Genomic DNA, 16,486 nt, shown 5'->3' with positions numbered 1-16,486 from the left:
TAAGTGCAATGACAACTTATTGTCGATCAACCATTGGCTAACCAAGTTCATATCATCTGTTAGTGCCTTTTCAACATCAAGTACACTTTTACCAGAAACAAGGATTCCAGAATCATCAGCATATAATAACAATTTATTTTTAACCACAGCTGACATATCATTCACGTAAATTAGAAAAAGAAGGGGTCCAAGGATTGAGCCTTGGGGTACACCACAGGTTATACTTGCCTTAGAAGAAAAGGTACCGAAGACATCAACAAGCTGGTTTCTATCCGACAAGTATGATTTGAACCAGTTTAAAACGCCATCACTAAGACCGGATGCTCGAAGCTTCATGAGAAGAATTGAGTGGTCGACTGTATCAAACGCCTTCTGTAAATCTAACATAACCATGCCAACAATATTACCTTTATCATTTTCATACCTGATAAAATCTGTTAGGTGAATTAAACAAGTATCCGTGGAGAAGCCACTTCTAAAACCTGACTGAAATTTATACAATAATTTATTATCTTTAAAATAAGATTCAACCTGGTCATAAACTACCTTTTCAAGGATTTTAGAAACAACATTTAAAATGGATACAGGCCGGTAATTACCTACAGACAATTTGTCATCCTTTTTATAGAGGGGAACAACTCTTGCCGTCTTAAGATCATCGGGGACTTGACCTTGTATGAGGGACAAATTAATGATGTGAGTTAAGGGACGAACAATAACAGAGGACCCGTCTTTGACAAAACGCGAAGGTATGCCATCTAAGCCAGTAGCTTTCTTTGTACCAAGTGAAGTTAAGTATTTAAGAACTTTACTCTCAGTTACAATTGGAAAAGAATAACTATTAGCATAAACACCCTTATTTGCATAAAAAGAATTAACAAAATTTAAACCAAATTTGCGTACACTTTCAGGTAATTTTGCAACAAGTTTACAGGCAATAGTTGTATAGAATTCATTAAATGTTTCAGCAATAAGTTTCTTTTCAAAACAAATATTATTATCAATTTTTAAACACATGTTGGAGCCAGATGTAGCTGAACCTTTCTTGGAAGGCAAACCAAGATTTTTAAGAGTTTTCCATAAGGATGATGAATCATTTTTATTTTGATCAAGTACAGTGTTAAAATAATCTTTTTTAGCATTGTGAACAAGTAACTGAACTTTATTTCTAAGAGTCTTAAATGTTTTATAATTATCTACACTTATATCCTTTTTATAATTGTAAAAGGCTTTGTCTCTTTCATTCATAGCACTGAGAATGTCTGATTCTATCCAAGGTTCTGTTCTCTGCTTAATTCTAGTTTGTTTTACAGGAGCTATGTTGTCTATCACAGATAAAAATAGATGTTTAAAAATACACCAAGCTTCATTAACACTATCACATAACAGAACAGGAGTCCAGTCAATGGCTAAAAGAGTTGCCTGAAAGTCTTCTGTATTATAATTTTTAAAGATCTTAAAGTAACGTTGTTATGAGAACTAATAGGAATTTTACTAACTTTCCTAGTACAAAATATTAAACTATGATCACTAAAGGAAGTGTGAATTACACCTGACTGAGTAATGTTGTCTATATTAGAAACCAATATCAAATCAATTATGATTTCAGTGGTAGAACAAGTTCTAGTTGGTTCTGAAATCAGTTGTTTGTAATGAAACATATTAATAAATGATTTGAAACACTTTAAAAGAGTATTACATTTGTTCATGGACACATCAGTGTTAAAATCACCCAGTAAAATAGATTCATGTTCTAAAAAATCATTGCATGAAGAGCACAAAGATTCTAGACTGGTATAAAAGTTTGGTTGCAAAGAAGGTCTATACAAAGCACCACATAAAATAGGTTTAGATTTCGGTAATAAAATGTCAATCCAAATAGCTTCAAGATCATCGCGATTCAAATCGGCGGCCTATGTAAAAGACCGAGCCAGATCGATTGAGATAACTCGATTTTTCAGTTACTTCCCTTTTGCATACGCCACTGCGTAGAAGCATTGATAACATTTTCCTAGCAGAGTTGTCGTTCGTGTTTCAACATTCAACAATGGCTGCCTTAATGAGAGTCTCGATTCAAAACTTTCTTACTGCATACATTGGCTTGTTTCGCTATTTAGAAGCTGTCATTTAGGATATATGAATTATTTATTCACTAAATTTCCGCTTATGACAACAATAGTTGGAATTCGAAGGATATATAGTCGATGTGAATGAAGGACTTTCTGGATCGTAACAGCTTGACACGGCAAAACTGGCATACTGATTACTGGTATTTTTAGTTATCAATATAAGTCACATTGTGCTTTATAAATTGTATTCGAGCATTTTGCGACTTATTGAATGACTATGATACCCGATATCAACATTTTATCGGGGATTTGCAGATCACCAAGCTGTCCTGAGATTCAACATTGATTTCAAACTCTTTACTGGTTAGTACTCTTTCTTAGTGTTAGTACTATTTATCATTTTAAAGTTAAATGAACTGTGTCACAGTAAAAGAGACATTAAGGCGATTGTGGCCAGTTTAGATCTAGATCAGCCAGCAGTCGCTCGAAAGCTGTTTGCTTAAAAGCGTTTTTCTGACAATAACAAATAATTTAATTGGATACTGATTTGACTGCGCTTTTCCTGTGACCTGGCTCAAATAAAGAATTGTCATTGATCAAATTATTTATTTCGAACATTAATCAATTGTTTTTCTTGTCCCTCGGGATCAATGACTCCAGCACTTTCCTGTTGAGAATTGAATACTGCTAAAGGCGATGCTAGGGGGCGTGAGAGATGTTGCACCTTCCAGTATCGCTCGATTGTTCATTGTCGTCTCGGGTACTACGTACATGTACCCTGGGTACTCTTAAGTATACTTGCATGTATCCCGGGTACGGTAAATGTACTAAAATGTACCCGGGAAATTTAACCTTAAATCAGTCGTTGTCGACTATTTTTTGTAATAATTATATATACACATTTATGTCAATTTTCTGTAGAATGGCCTCTATATTATCGGAACACATACTCAAAAAGCATGTTGATGCAGTGTTTTTTGAAGAGAAGTGTGTTTAAGATAATCGGTTGCGCCGACATCGGATTTTGGGCGCGAATACAACTCGGGTACAGTCTTATATGGACCGAGTACAATTACGTTTATTTACTGTACCTGGGGTACATGTAAGTATACTTAAGAGTACCCGTGGTACATGTAAGTAGTACCAGAGCCGACAATGACCAATCAAGCTCCATTATCCCTCATGAACCGACTCAAAAAACCGAGTCGGCAATATTTGACTTAATTTTTGGTTTTGTTGCTCTCGAGGGATCGAACATTTCAGAATCTTCCTTAAAGCCCTACGGGTTTGATCCCCAGAAGCGACATTGAAAACTAGCATTCTTTGTTATCTAAAAGGTTGCTAAAACTGATTTACAATGATAATGTTAATTTTCTCTCACATGATGTTCATCAGTCATATTATATAAAAACTTACAGCAGTAGTAAACAACTAGACAATAATTAATGAACGCATCTTTCATTTGTCTTTGACACTTAGATTTTGACATGGCCTAGATTTAAATATGTGACTGGACTTTACCAGCACTCTTGTAACAGAGCTAAAGTTTAAATGTACCATTGAAGATCACCTAAATCCAGATTTGCTATTATAGACGTGTAGAAAGTTTTAAGGGTGTGACAAGTAAGCAAAAATTGGTCATTACCCAGAGGCCACAACTGATCTATGACTGTATTAAAACAAGAAAAAGCAGTGCCTGATTTAGATTTTCTTAGATAGTTCAATAAAAACTAATTTCATAAGTCTGGTAACAGTTTAACGGTAATGCTACCAATGTGTCACACCAGGGCCTTGAATTTGAAATCTAGGAAATGCATGGTCATTTCTTCATGAAATCAGGACACAAAATTGTATTTTAAGTCCTTAATTGACCTGGCTATAGTTCTCAGATTATAATAAGCTCAATCAGTATATTTATATCATTATTTATGCTTTGTGTATTGTAAACATATACACAATCATGCAGTTACATTATAGCAATAAATAATATCAAAGCTACCCATACTATAAAGGTCATTGACAAAGCCTATAGTCAAAATGTGAACACATTGAGTGTAATCGCCCTCTCGTGCCAGCAAAAACAACACGTTGACAGGTTGTCATTTTTGACAGTTCTACTTTCACTTTCATTTTGTGATATCAAACTTTTAACAATTATGTGGCTGAGAAAAATATCGCCATTGCTTTTTGACGATGCTGGAACAGCGTCGCCCAAGGTTTCATAAGCAGTAGAAAAATTTCTCACAATGGCGACCTATGTAAAAGACCGAGCCAGTCCGATTGAGATAACTCGATTTTTCAGTTACTTCCCTTTTGCATTCGCCACTGCGCATGAGATTGCTCGTCATTGATTACATTCTCCTAGCAGAGTTGTCGTTCGTGTTTCAACATTCAACAATGGCTGCCCCCATGAGAGTCTCGAGTCAAAACTTTCTTACTGCATAAATTGGCTTGTTTCGCTATTTAGAAGCTGTCATTTATGATATATGAATTATTTATTCACTAAATCTCCGCTAATAACAACAAAGGATGGAATTCGAAGGATATATTCGATGTGAATGGATCACTTTCTATGGCTTCGCCCACGAGAGACTTGATAACACTCGTGTCAAAACTTTCTTACAGCTTAAATCGGCTTGTTTCGCTATTTAGTAATGCAACAATTAATGGAATTCGAAGGATATATTCAATGTGAATGAAACACTTTCTGGATCTCGACAGTTTGACAAGGCAAAACTGGCATTCTGATGATACTGGTATTTTTAGTTATCAATTTAAGTCACATTTTGCTTTATAAATTTTGTTTAAGCATTTTGCGACTTATTGAATGGCTATGATACCCGATATCAACATGTCATATGGGATTTGCATATCACCAAGCTGTCCTGAAATACAACATTGAATACAAACTCTTTACTCAAATTACTGGTAAGTATGAATACTTTCTTCTTTCTATTTAAGTAGTTGATGTCATTACAGTCCAAATAATTAGACGTAATTTACCGTTTAGTCCATGTATATTGACCTCATATTTTTAGGAGTAGATATTATGTTAAAAGGGGCCTTTTCACAGATTTTGACATGTTTTGAAGTAAGTCATTAAATGCTTTATATTAATAAATGTAAACATTGGATATTAAAAGCTCCAGCTGTTAAAAATCCAGAATAAAATTCTTTAAAAAAAGTAGTCCGCAGCAGGGCTCGAACCAGTGACCCCCTTAGTCCTGGAGTAAAAACGCATTAGCCTGCTCGACTATTCTGGCAAGTATAAATAGTTGACGTATTTTATACCTAGTATAAGCAATCTTCGTAGTTTCACACAATTAAACAACAACAACATAACTCTCCAAATTATTCAATCGTTGCGCGTTGCAACGCTTTATAATTTTGAAATCGTTAAAAGATGCATATAATGGCTATATTAGACCATGGTAAATGTTCAGTAATACTGTTTCCTAAAAATAACATAACTAAAATGAAAATTTGCAAATCCGATACAACTTTTTTCAATTTTTGTCAATTTACCAAAACGTGAAAAGATCCCTTTAAAGTTAAATGAACCATATCCCAGTAAAAGAGACATTGAGGCGATTGTGGCCAGTTTAGATCCAGTTCAGCCTGCAGTTGCTTGAAAGCTGTTTGCTTAAGAGCGGTTTCTGACAATGACAAATAGTTTAATTGGATACATATTAGACTGCCCTTTTCCTGTGACCTGGTTAATTAAATTCAGAAGCCTGGTAACAGTTTAACGTTAATGTTACCAATGCGTCAGACCAGGGCCTTGATTTTGAAATCTAGGACATGCATGGTCAGAAGATGTCATTAAAGATTATACATTTTTTCAAACACATACAAATGCATACACATATAAATAGTAAAATGTACCAAGTCAGAAGGCATTTGACCTTGGCTGGTGCCTTGGCACACCAGGTGTTTCGGTTGCAATAGTTTGATGGACTCACTACTTGGATGTGTAGTTACATTATTTACAGTATATCAAACAGTATTTAGCATGAACCAATGATTTTTTCAAACATAAATTATTGATGTAAAATGCTTGAAGGAATAATATTTAAGGTTTAAGAAGGCATTTTCTTTTTGTTTTAAAGGATATCTTTGAAAATTATATTTTCATGATTTTTTTGGCAACAAGGGGTAATGCATTTTTAAAAAATGTGATTAATTTGCTGACAAAAAACTGGTACCATGAGTAGCATGAAACAATATTTTTTTTAAACATTTGTAATTGATGAAAAATGATTGCAAAAATAATATCTAAGGTCATATAAAGCATTTTTATGCCCCCCCCCCCTTCGAAGAAGAGGGGGTTTATTGCTTTGCACATGTCGGTCGGACTGTTGGTCTTTCGCTCCGTCCACCAGGTGGTTTTCCGGATGATAACTCAAGATCGCTTATTCATATTCATACAATGGCTGTCACTACAACGGAGAGCCCATATGCGGGCATGCATGTTTTACAAACAGCCCTTGTTTATTTTATTTTAATAGGTTACTCTGAAAATTCTATTTTTCATGATTTTTTTTTGCAACAAGGTGTTATGAAATTTAAAAAATGTTACGGGATTTTTAGACCAAAACTGTACTATGATAATACTATCACTTCGCCAAAACATTTATAATTATATTGTTTATTCTTGAAAATGTATTTCCCCTATTCACTAAATAAAACACTTTTGATCAGAAAATTCATATATAATGATGTTTACTTTTATTTTCAAGAATCATAATGCCTTTTTTTAGTTGTATTTAGCCACAAGTTCTTGTCAGCCACTTAAGGGTTATATGTTTCCTTTCTTTTACTAAATGCAAAGTGATTCTACACTTTGAGACATTCATAAAATATTTTATGTCTTTACAACACCGACAGGCTAATACATTTATATATCAAGTACTTCCATACTAACAGGACCATTCTAGGCGGGCAACCTAGCAACCTTGATTTGTTCATATCTTCCTATCAATCTGTTATATGTGTTATGAGTCATTTGTTCGGAGAACATTTAATGTTTGTTATAACTTTTAAATAATTCAATGTTCAAAGTGATATTGTTATTGACCGATAAACCAACATACTGATTAAAAGGGAATATTTTATTAATTATTTGCATTTTATCTTACATGAGAAATATTTGCCTAAATGTTTTTCAAACTATAGAGAAATCTATATACAATTAATAATTGACGACGTTTAACAAAAAAAAAAGAAATAGTAAAATGGTTTCCGCTTATGCCTAGGATCATGAAACTTCATAGGTACATTGATCATGACTCGAAGATGACCCCTATTAATTTTCAGGTCACTAGGTCAAAGGTCAAGGTCACAGTGACCCGAAATAGTAAAATGGTTTCCGGATGATAACTCAAGAACGCTTATGCCTAGGATCTTGAAACTTAATATGTTGATTGATCATGACTCGCAGTTGACCACTATTGATTTTCAGGTCACTATATCAAACGTCAAGGTCACGGTGACCTGAAATAGTAAAATGGTTTCCTGATAAAAACTCAAGAACACTTATGCCTAGGATAATGAAACTTCATGTGTACATTGATCATGACTAGCACATGACCACTATTGATTTTGAGGTCACTAGGTCAAGGTCACGGTGACCCGAAATAGTTAAATGGTTTCCGGATGATAACTCAAAAACGCTTATGCCTAGGATCATGAAACTTCATAGGCTTATTGATCATGACTCGCAGATGAACCTTATTGATTTTCAGGTCACTAGGTCAAAGGTTAAGTTCACGGTGACCCGAAATAGTAAAATGGTTTCCGGATGGTAACTCAGAACGCTTTTGCCTAGGATCATGAAATTTCATAGATACATTGATCATGACTCGCATAAAATTATGACCCCATTAGAGGTCACTAGGTCAAAAGACATGGTCACGGTGACCCGAAATAGTTAAATGGTTTCCGGATGATAACTCAAGAACGCCTATGCCTAGGATCATGAAACTTCATAAATACATTAATCATGACTCGCAGATGATTCCTATTTAATTTCAGGTCACTATGTCAAAGGTCAAGGTCACAGTGACCCGAAATAGTAAAATGGTTTCAGGATGATAACTCAAGAACGTTTATGCCTAGGATCATGAAACTATATAGGTACATTGATCATGACTCGCAGATGACCCCTAATGATTTTCAGGTCACTATGTCAAAGGTTAAGGTCACAGTGACTCAACTTTAAAAATGGTTTCCAAATGATAAGTCAAGAATGCTTACGCCTATGATCATGAAACTTCTTAGGTACATTGATCATGACTCGCAGATGACCCCTATTGAGTTATAGGTCAAAGGTCAAGGTCACGGTGACTTGACTCAGTAAAATGGTTTCCGGATGATAACACAAGAAAGCTTACGCCTAGGATCATGAAACTGCATAGGTACATTGATCATGACTCGCTGATGACCCCTATTGATGTTCAGGTCATTAGGTCAAAGGTCAAGGTCACAGTGAGATAAAACAGTTTAATGATTTCCGGATGATAACTCAAGAATGCTTACGTCTAGGATCATGAAAATTCATAGGTACATTGATCATGACCTGCAGATTACCCCTATTGATGTTTAGGTCACTAGGTCAAAGGTCAAGGTCAAAGTGACTCAAAGCAGTAAAATAGTATCCAGATGATATCTCAAAAATGCTTACGCCTAGGACCATTTAACTTTATAGGTACATTGATCATGACTGGTATATAACCCTTATTGATTTTCATATCACTTGGTCAAAGGTCAAGGTCACAGTGACTCATAACAGTAAAACTGTTTCCTGATGATAACTCAAGAAAAGCAAGGCATATGATCATGAAACTTCATAGGTAAATTGATCATGACTGGCAGATAATCCCTATCGATTTTCAGGTTACTAGGTCAAATGTCAAGGTCACAGTTACAAAAAATGTATTCACACAATGGCTACCACTACAACTGACAGCCCATATGGGGGGCATGCATGTTTTACAAACAGCCCTTGTTTGTCTTATGTTGGTAAATGTTCATCTCTGTCAATTCTAGTTTAAGTTTGAAAGACGGTCATATGTAGGTCATATGTGGTCCAAACTAGGTCAACAAACCAAATCACAGAAAAGGTGAATGAACACTCCAGAGGTCACATTTTCTTCCAGATCTTCATGAAAATTGGACAGAATTGAATGTTATCCCGATGAAATAAAGTTTCAGATTGAAAGTTGGTAGTTTGTCAAAAACTAGGTCATTAAAATATAGAAAACTTCCTTTACCTTTCTACAGGTCACATTATCTTCCTGATTTTCATGAAAATTGCTTACAATGATCTTAATCAAATCAAAAGCTGAATTTGCAAGTTGGTCCTGGCAGGCTAAAGCTAGGTTACAACTTAGTCAAATCATACACAAGTTTTTGACACTATTGAAGGAGTTTTGAGTGAGCGATACAGGTCTATCTTGTTTTAGAACAGCCTGTAGTAAGAAAGGGAAGGTATTGTATTTGTTTCAAAAGTAACATTTTATTGTTATTGGAGGTAACTGAGCAATTATATGATGTCATAGTTTTGGTTATTTTGCTCACTTGTTATGATGTGACAAGGTGAGCTTTTGTTATCACTCTTTGTTGTATTTTATCCAAAGTTTATTGTGAACACATAAGATAATTTGGGTGTCACCTCTTTGTCAGATTTTTATGAAACTAGTCACCTCTATGTCATTTTTGTTTTCATATTTTATCAAAAATTAGGGAACTAGGTCAAATATAAGAAAAGCTCTGTTAATACTTTAGTGGTCACATTCTCTCTCTGATCCACTTGTAAATTGGTTAGAACATTATTTTAAATGATATCAAAGTCAAGCATGAAAGTAGAATATTTAACATTTAGGTCACAAGGTCTAGTCTCAGTGATTAACAGGTCACGTTCCAAAGTGGGTCATGTGCTTCCAAGCAGTTGATCAATAACTAAAATCATTAAAATCCATGTTAAAACTTACATTTTTTACCTGATCTTCATGGCAATTGATCAGAATGTTCAAATAAATAAAAGTAGGATCTTGGTTACAAGACTCAACTAGATCTGATAGACGCAAATAGTTTGTTCATACTCACAATGCATTTTTTTTCTAGATCTTCATGAAAAATAAGTTAACACCACTAGGAAACAATCAGTTTCAGGTGAGCTACATTGTGCTGTTAAAGCTATCTATGTATAGTATAGATTGTTACAAAACCTTGTTTATCAATAAAAATAAATGAAAAAAATGGCTTTCTAAAACGTGTAGTCTTGGATGATATATTCATCAATTTGTAATCTACGACAATCTTTTGAGAAGAAAAACAAAGTTTGATTATTATTATACCCCAACATACTGTGATTGGGGGCTAGCACAGGAATCCTAAATTATGTTCCTCGAAAAACAATGGGTTAGCATATTGTTGCTGTTTTATCCAGTTGTCTGGACCATTTCTCCCAAAAGAATTTTAAGTTCAAATATGAGATATTTAGGTAAATAAATTTCATTGAACTGATTGAAGGGATGCAGTGTCCAAGAACGAAAACGATTGCACCACAACCATTAACTATTTGCCTGCGGATAAATGACAAGCAATAAAAATTACACAATTGCGGTGATGTAGATTAACTTAAATGGATGCTTATTTATGTTATGCTTTCCGGTGATTTATACAGAAATATCAGTGAAATAAACTGGTATTTCACTTTTTTAAACAGTGAAAAATAACAGTGAAAATATCGATATTTTTTGCATTTTTTTCTGGGAACATCGATATGCCACCGAATCCAACAAATATCTTCTATATATCCATCCTCTTCAAAAGCATCGTCAAACCAGTACTTTCAGTACTTTGATTATAAAGGGGGATAATCAGGCCTGTGGACCAGCTACTGGGAAATTTGCCTGAAATGAGTATGCAACTTAATAGCAGTTCCAATGCAGGTCTTATAACATGAACACTCTCTTTAAAATATTCGTTTATGATGTTATCCGACGAACGCACCTTATTGTTACCCTTCCAACGAAATATGCCTGTCTAGTTAAGGATAATAACTTGCCCTTTCGTTACAATAGTCAAATTCTTAACAAAATTAAAATTGTTGTCATTATCACGAAGGGCCCCACTATTTGCAAGACTTCTAAAATGTTCGACAAACTCGTTTAAATTAATTGTTTCCGCTTTCTGATTCGTAGACGGTTTACTAAACAATTTCCAAAATTCTTTAGGTGATATAGATTTCATAGTATCCATCTTGCGGCCCAATTAACGGTTATAATCTGCCTTGCATTTGCGACATACATATTCGTAAGATTTTCTTTTCGCAAGTACTACTTGTCGGGCGTTATCATCCTTGTTCAAATGAAAATTGTAGAAAGCCTCTTTATATTCTTTACGTTTCTGTTTACAGTCCTCATCGTACAATTTTTGTAGGTTTTTATAATGTGTCTCAATTGTATATGTATTGGAGTTTACAGTACGCATGAAAAAGATTGCCTTTTGTCGTTAAATAATTGGTTAACATTTACACCAAATCATCCGTGTTAATACTATTTTCTATACCATTTATTAACTGGGACTCGAGACTTGCAATGTCCATTGATATTTCGGAAATTAAAGCATAACGGTGTTCTGTATTCCATTTAATAAAGGTTTGTGCCCTAGGGATAGACACGCTATTTTTTACGTAAGTTTTAAGATTAAATTCAAGTGGTGCGTGATTGGAAAATTCATTAAAATCTTTTATTTCAAAGTGCACACTATTTTCAAAATTTGGAATATGCGTTAAAAGGTAATCTATTACACTTTGCCCGTTGTGAGTGTAAATTTTAGCAATCCGCGTTACATCGTATAGCGGAGTACTTTTGTCCTGACGGACATGAGAAAACAAACCGGTTTCGCAAGTTTGTTTGTGTAGGGCTATTTATAGAAATAAATAGCGTTCGATTTCAGTTCTAGCGAAGGCGTCTACGTGGCAACATCAAATTTAAACTCATGTTGTTGTTGTATACAAGATTATATGTGTATGTTTATGCTGTGTGTATGTTTATGAATACGATTTTTTTAAGAAGATGCTCGGATAAAGGCCGTCATCCCTATATTCTGAAGAATGGATTAAGTGTATGGCTACGGTTCACACGTTTCTTCCTTCGTTACGTTTTCAACCAGAGAAAAGTACAGGGAGTTGTTGTGGGCGACTACCATTCTTGTGATGAATATAAGGTTTTATCTGTAGTTAATCGGAAAAGAAAAGTACTTTATGGTAACGCGGTTCAATTTTAGAAAGTTATTTTTAAGCTTGAACCAGCTTGAACCAGGCGAAATTTACATAAAAAATTACTACAGATTTTACCGGAGCAAAAATTTATGCACATAATACAAATATGTGCAAAAATAATACTTGTAAGTATAGATTAGAAGTTTTGTACTTGCTATATAAAAAGCAAGTTTGTATTGAAGCTATATGTGAACATGTTGCCACAATATATGCGTCTCTCGCAAATCGCACAACATAGTTATTGTTTACGTTTGTTTAAAGTAAAGTTAGGACCAGGTTAATTTGCCAATGTTCTTATCGTTATGCAATCTACCGTTAAAAACTCGAAAAGTTGTAGCTATACATAAATCTAATAGTCCCCAAAGCGGTTTGACTTCGTATCACAAGTTGCCCTAGGCAGTGGATAATCAATATCAATATAATCGTAATTATTTAAACAACGGTCATGTGCTATATTATCCTTTTTAAGCCTATTCTTGAATTCGTATCCCCTGTCCCATGAACAGTTCCAAGCTTTTCAAAGTCGTTTATATCAGATTCTAGCATCTTAAAAATGTCGCTATCAAGTCTGTTATGTATAGGTGTATTTTCGGGCGCTATATATGTAAATCCAATGTATATATCATTTTTCATTTTAAAATTTGTTTTATGAAGTTTAATCCATACTAAACAGTCGATTTCATTTTTAACAAGAGACACTCCTTTCCGGATGTTATCGTTTATAATTATATATTCCGACTATGTTGAAAGTCAATTCAATTATATTTTGTAAACAAAGGCTTCCGGCCCAAAATACATAGTGATACATTATAACTAACTATTGGATCGTATCAGAGTTGTGTCTAGTACATACTTATAAAAATACATACGGGTTGTGTTAATTAATTAATATAGCAATATACATTATAAAGTTGTTCATATTTTAGATATTAACATATATCCAAAGTACTTTTGTTGTTATTGATAATTTTCTATATATGATACACATATATACTTAACTTTTAAAAAATAGTTTCATCATTAGAGCTCATTAAGCTATAAAAATTAAGCGGTTAATCGCCTGAAGAATACCAGTTATAAAGATAATTTAATGGTATTTCATTATATTTGGTACAGTTGAAGATAGTATGGTATTCGCAATCCAAATATCGAACTTCGTTTGTAGAACAATCATTACATGTCTGGTCTCTTTTTGTACATTATTGTGTCTACCCAGTTCGATATGTAATTTATGGTTTGAGGCACGGAATTTTGAAAGTGCAATCTTATATTTTGGTGTTAAATCAATTGATAAATACTTTTCTATGTTAAGTAGGTTTGTGTTATGTTTATAATGATGACATCGACTCGAGTTTGAAACGTCGTCGTGCCATTTTTGCGTACAACAATCAATAACGCGTTGCTTAAAAGATGATATAAACATGTTTTTATCACCAACATCTTGGCTTATCCACGCATAACCAAATCCGTATGTGAACAACACATTTCTTATTTTCGATGCCCAGCAGATTCGCCCAGCGTCATCTAGTGATTTAAACAGTAAATAGCAATTTCTCGGATAACGATGCGCGGGCATTTGTAAAAGGTTACACCAATAACTAATACAATCCGTAAAATAATTTACACACAATGGATGTCTACCACATTCTCCCAACACAATATTTGTGTTTTTATTAAGTTTCAGGATTTTTTAAACAAAAAGTGGTGCGAACAGTTTCGATTGCTTGTATGTACTCATATCCCCATATTTGGGATCCGTAACAAAGAATGGGTTTGACCATGGAATTCAAACTTGTGAACATTTCGAGAGGTTGAAAGTAACCAAATGGCTTTTGAAAATTATTTATTGAGAATATATCCTTTTGTGCTTGGGCAGCTAGCTTATGAAGTGCCAATTTCCAAGATAATGAAGGGGTTAAAATGAGGCCCATAAACTTGTATACTGGTGTTGTTTTTACATCTTTGCCCCGAAAATACCAACGTTCCGTGCTTTTTAATAATCCACCATTACGAAATACGATTATCTCGGTTTTAGTGAGATTTACTTCCATTTCTGTGTTTGGACAGAATAACTCAATTAAATTAATGTGTCCTTGTAATTAGCTCGGCTGTCTTCGGAGAAAACCCGAGGTCTTGTCATAGCCAGCTCGTCATGTCGTGTCGTGTCCGTCGTCGTGTCCGTCGTCGTGTCCGTCGTCGTGTCCGCGTCGTGCTAAAACCTTAACATTTTGTCAAGGTTTTTTAACATTGGCTCTAAAATCAAAGTGCTTCCACCTACAACTTTGAAACTTCATATTAAGCTGCACCTTGATGAGTTCTACACGCCACACCCACTTAGGTCACTAGATCAAATGTCAAGGTCATTGGGACCTCTTAAAAAAATCTGACAAGCTTTCATTTCTTCAAAAATGCACCCGCAGCCGAGCGGTGCTCTTGTTTTTGTTTTGTTTCCGCGCAATTTGCGATATCGTCAGCGAACATTAAATAAAAGATGTCGGGAATATCAGTGGTGACAGAAATACCAGAACCATAGTTTTCACGCAGAAAGGAAGATAACTCGTCTATTAAATTTCATTTCAATAAAACATGATATCGGGAAATGATCGGAGTAATCTCTATCTAATACTCTGAAATCTTTCAAATGCGCATTAAAAAGTTCTGATGACGCTATTATGTAGTCAACTACGCTTGAACCGTCATTTGAGAAGCAGGTAAATTCGCCATTTTTATCGGATTGAAATCGGCCATTAAGAATATGGATATTAAAAATGCAACATAGATTTGCGGGAGAGAGGGCAAAATTATTCCCAATTTTATCTTGATTTTGCCTAGGTATTTCGTATGTACTACCTTATAGTCGATTTCACCGTAGATATATTCTAAAGTATCACATGGTATAAAATCGAGATAATCTTTCGTTCTGCTATTCAAATCACCTAACAAAAACAGAGACGTACCGGGATAGTCAAACCTAATTTTTTCTAGGTCATCATAAATTTTGGTAATAGTAATACCGTTAGAATAATCAGAATAATCAGTACTGTTATAAATAGTCGATCCTTCGGGAGATACATAGGTAAAGTACATAATAACATCCTTTATGTCATAACATTTGGAAAAACAAAAGTGAATTACAACACAATCAACGAAATTATTATATACCCTTTTTACAATATTAAGTGATTCTAGCTTATTGTGTCAAAAGACACTAATGCCACCACTATTCCGTAAGGTATTCAGTTTAAGTTTTCTGACATAATCATATCAAGAAAATCCATCTAAAAAATGTTGCCCCATGTTTCACACAAGTTTATCATGTCGAACGTCTGTAAATATATTTTTTTTATTTCTGTATTGTCCTGATGTTTGTCTAAGCCGGCAATGTTTCGCGTGAATATACTGCATTTTTCACAAGGGTTTTTGTGTAGGCCTTGGCCCGATTTCTATGAGATGATTGATTGGCTCGGAGTGTCGTCATCCTCGGAGATGTCCGAACGAATAGCGGAAAGATTGTCGGTAGCCAATGGAGAAAGGCTGTCATCGGTAACGGATGGTCCATGTGGTATTTCGCCCTGGTGCCATTAGTGGTCATCGAAGCGTCGTTCGTTAAAGCTGTTATTGTTATTGTTATACCCACGTGGATGATGTGCACGTGGTTGAAAACTCCTGCGTAAAGCGCTGCCTCAACACTTTGTGTATTGGCATTAAATGTGTAGATATCGTTGTTTATGTATAGTTTATAGAATCGTATGGATGCATAGTTGCACTTTTTTTCGCTCAATGATCGTCCGTTCGCCTAACGTATTCCGGTGTCGCTTGACTCGATCAGAAAAGTCTTGCTGCACAGAAACAGGCGCGTTTGATTTCAATGTGGTTTTTGCTTTGTTGAAAATAAATTCACTATCTTTGAATCTGGTAAAACGAACTATAAGTGTACATTATGTTTTATTGCGAGATTTCACTCTGTGTGCCCTATCGATGTCTATATTATCTACTTGATCACCCAGTCCTAGCGTGTTTTTCATAAATTCCCTCAGTTTTTGTTCTGTAGTAGCCCATTGTTCATTGATAGCTCCTGGTATGCCATGAAATTTAAGATTATTGCGCCGTGATTGGTTGCAGTAATTTC

Source organism: Dreissena polymorpha, chromosome 3 (assembly GCF_020536995.1).
Source record: "Dreissena polymorpha isolate Duluth1 chromosome 3, UMN_Dpol_1.0, whole genome shotgun sequence".
NCBI lineage: Eukaryota > Metazoa > Mollusca > Bivalvia > Myida > Dreissenidae > Dreissena > Dreissena polymorpha.
Note: the sequence above shows the minus strand (reverse complement) of the source record.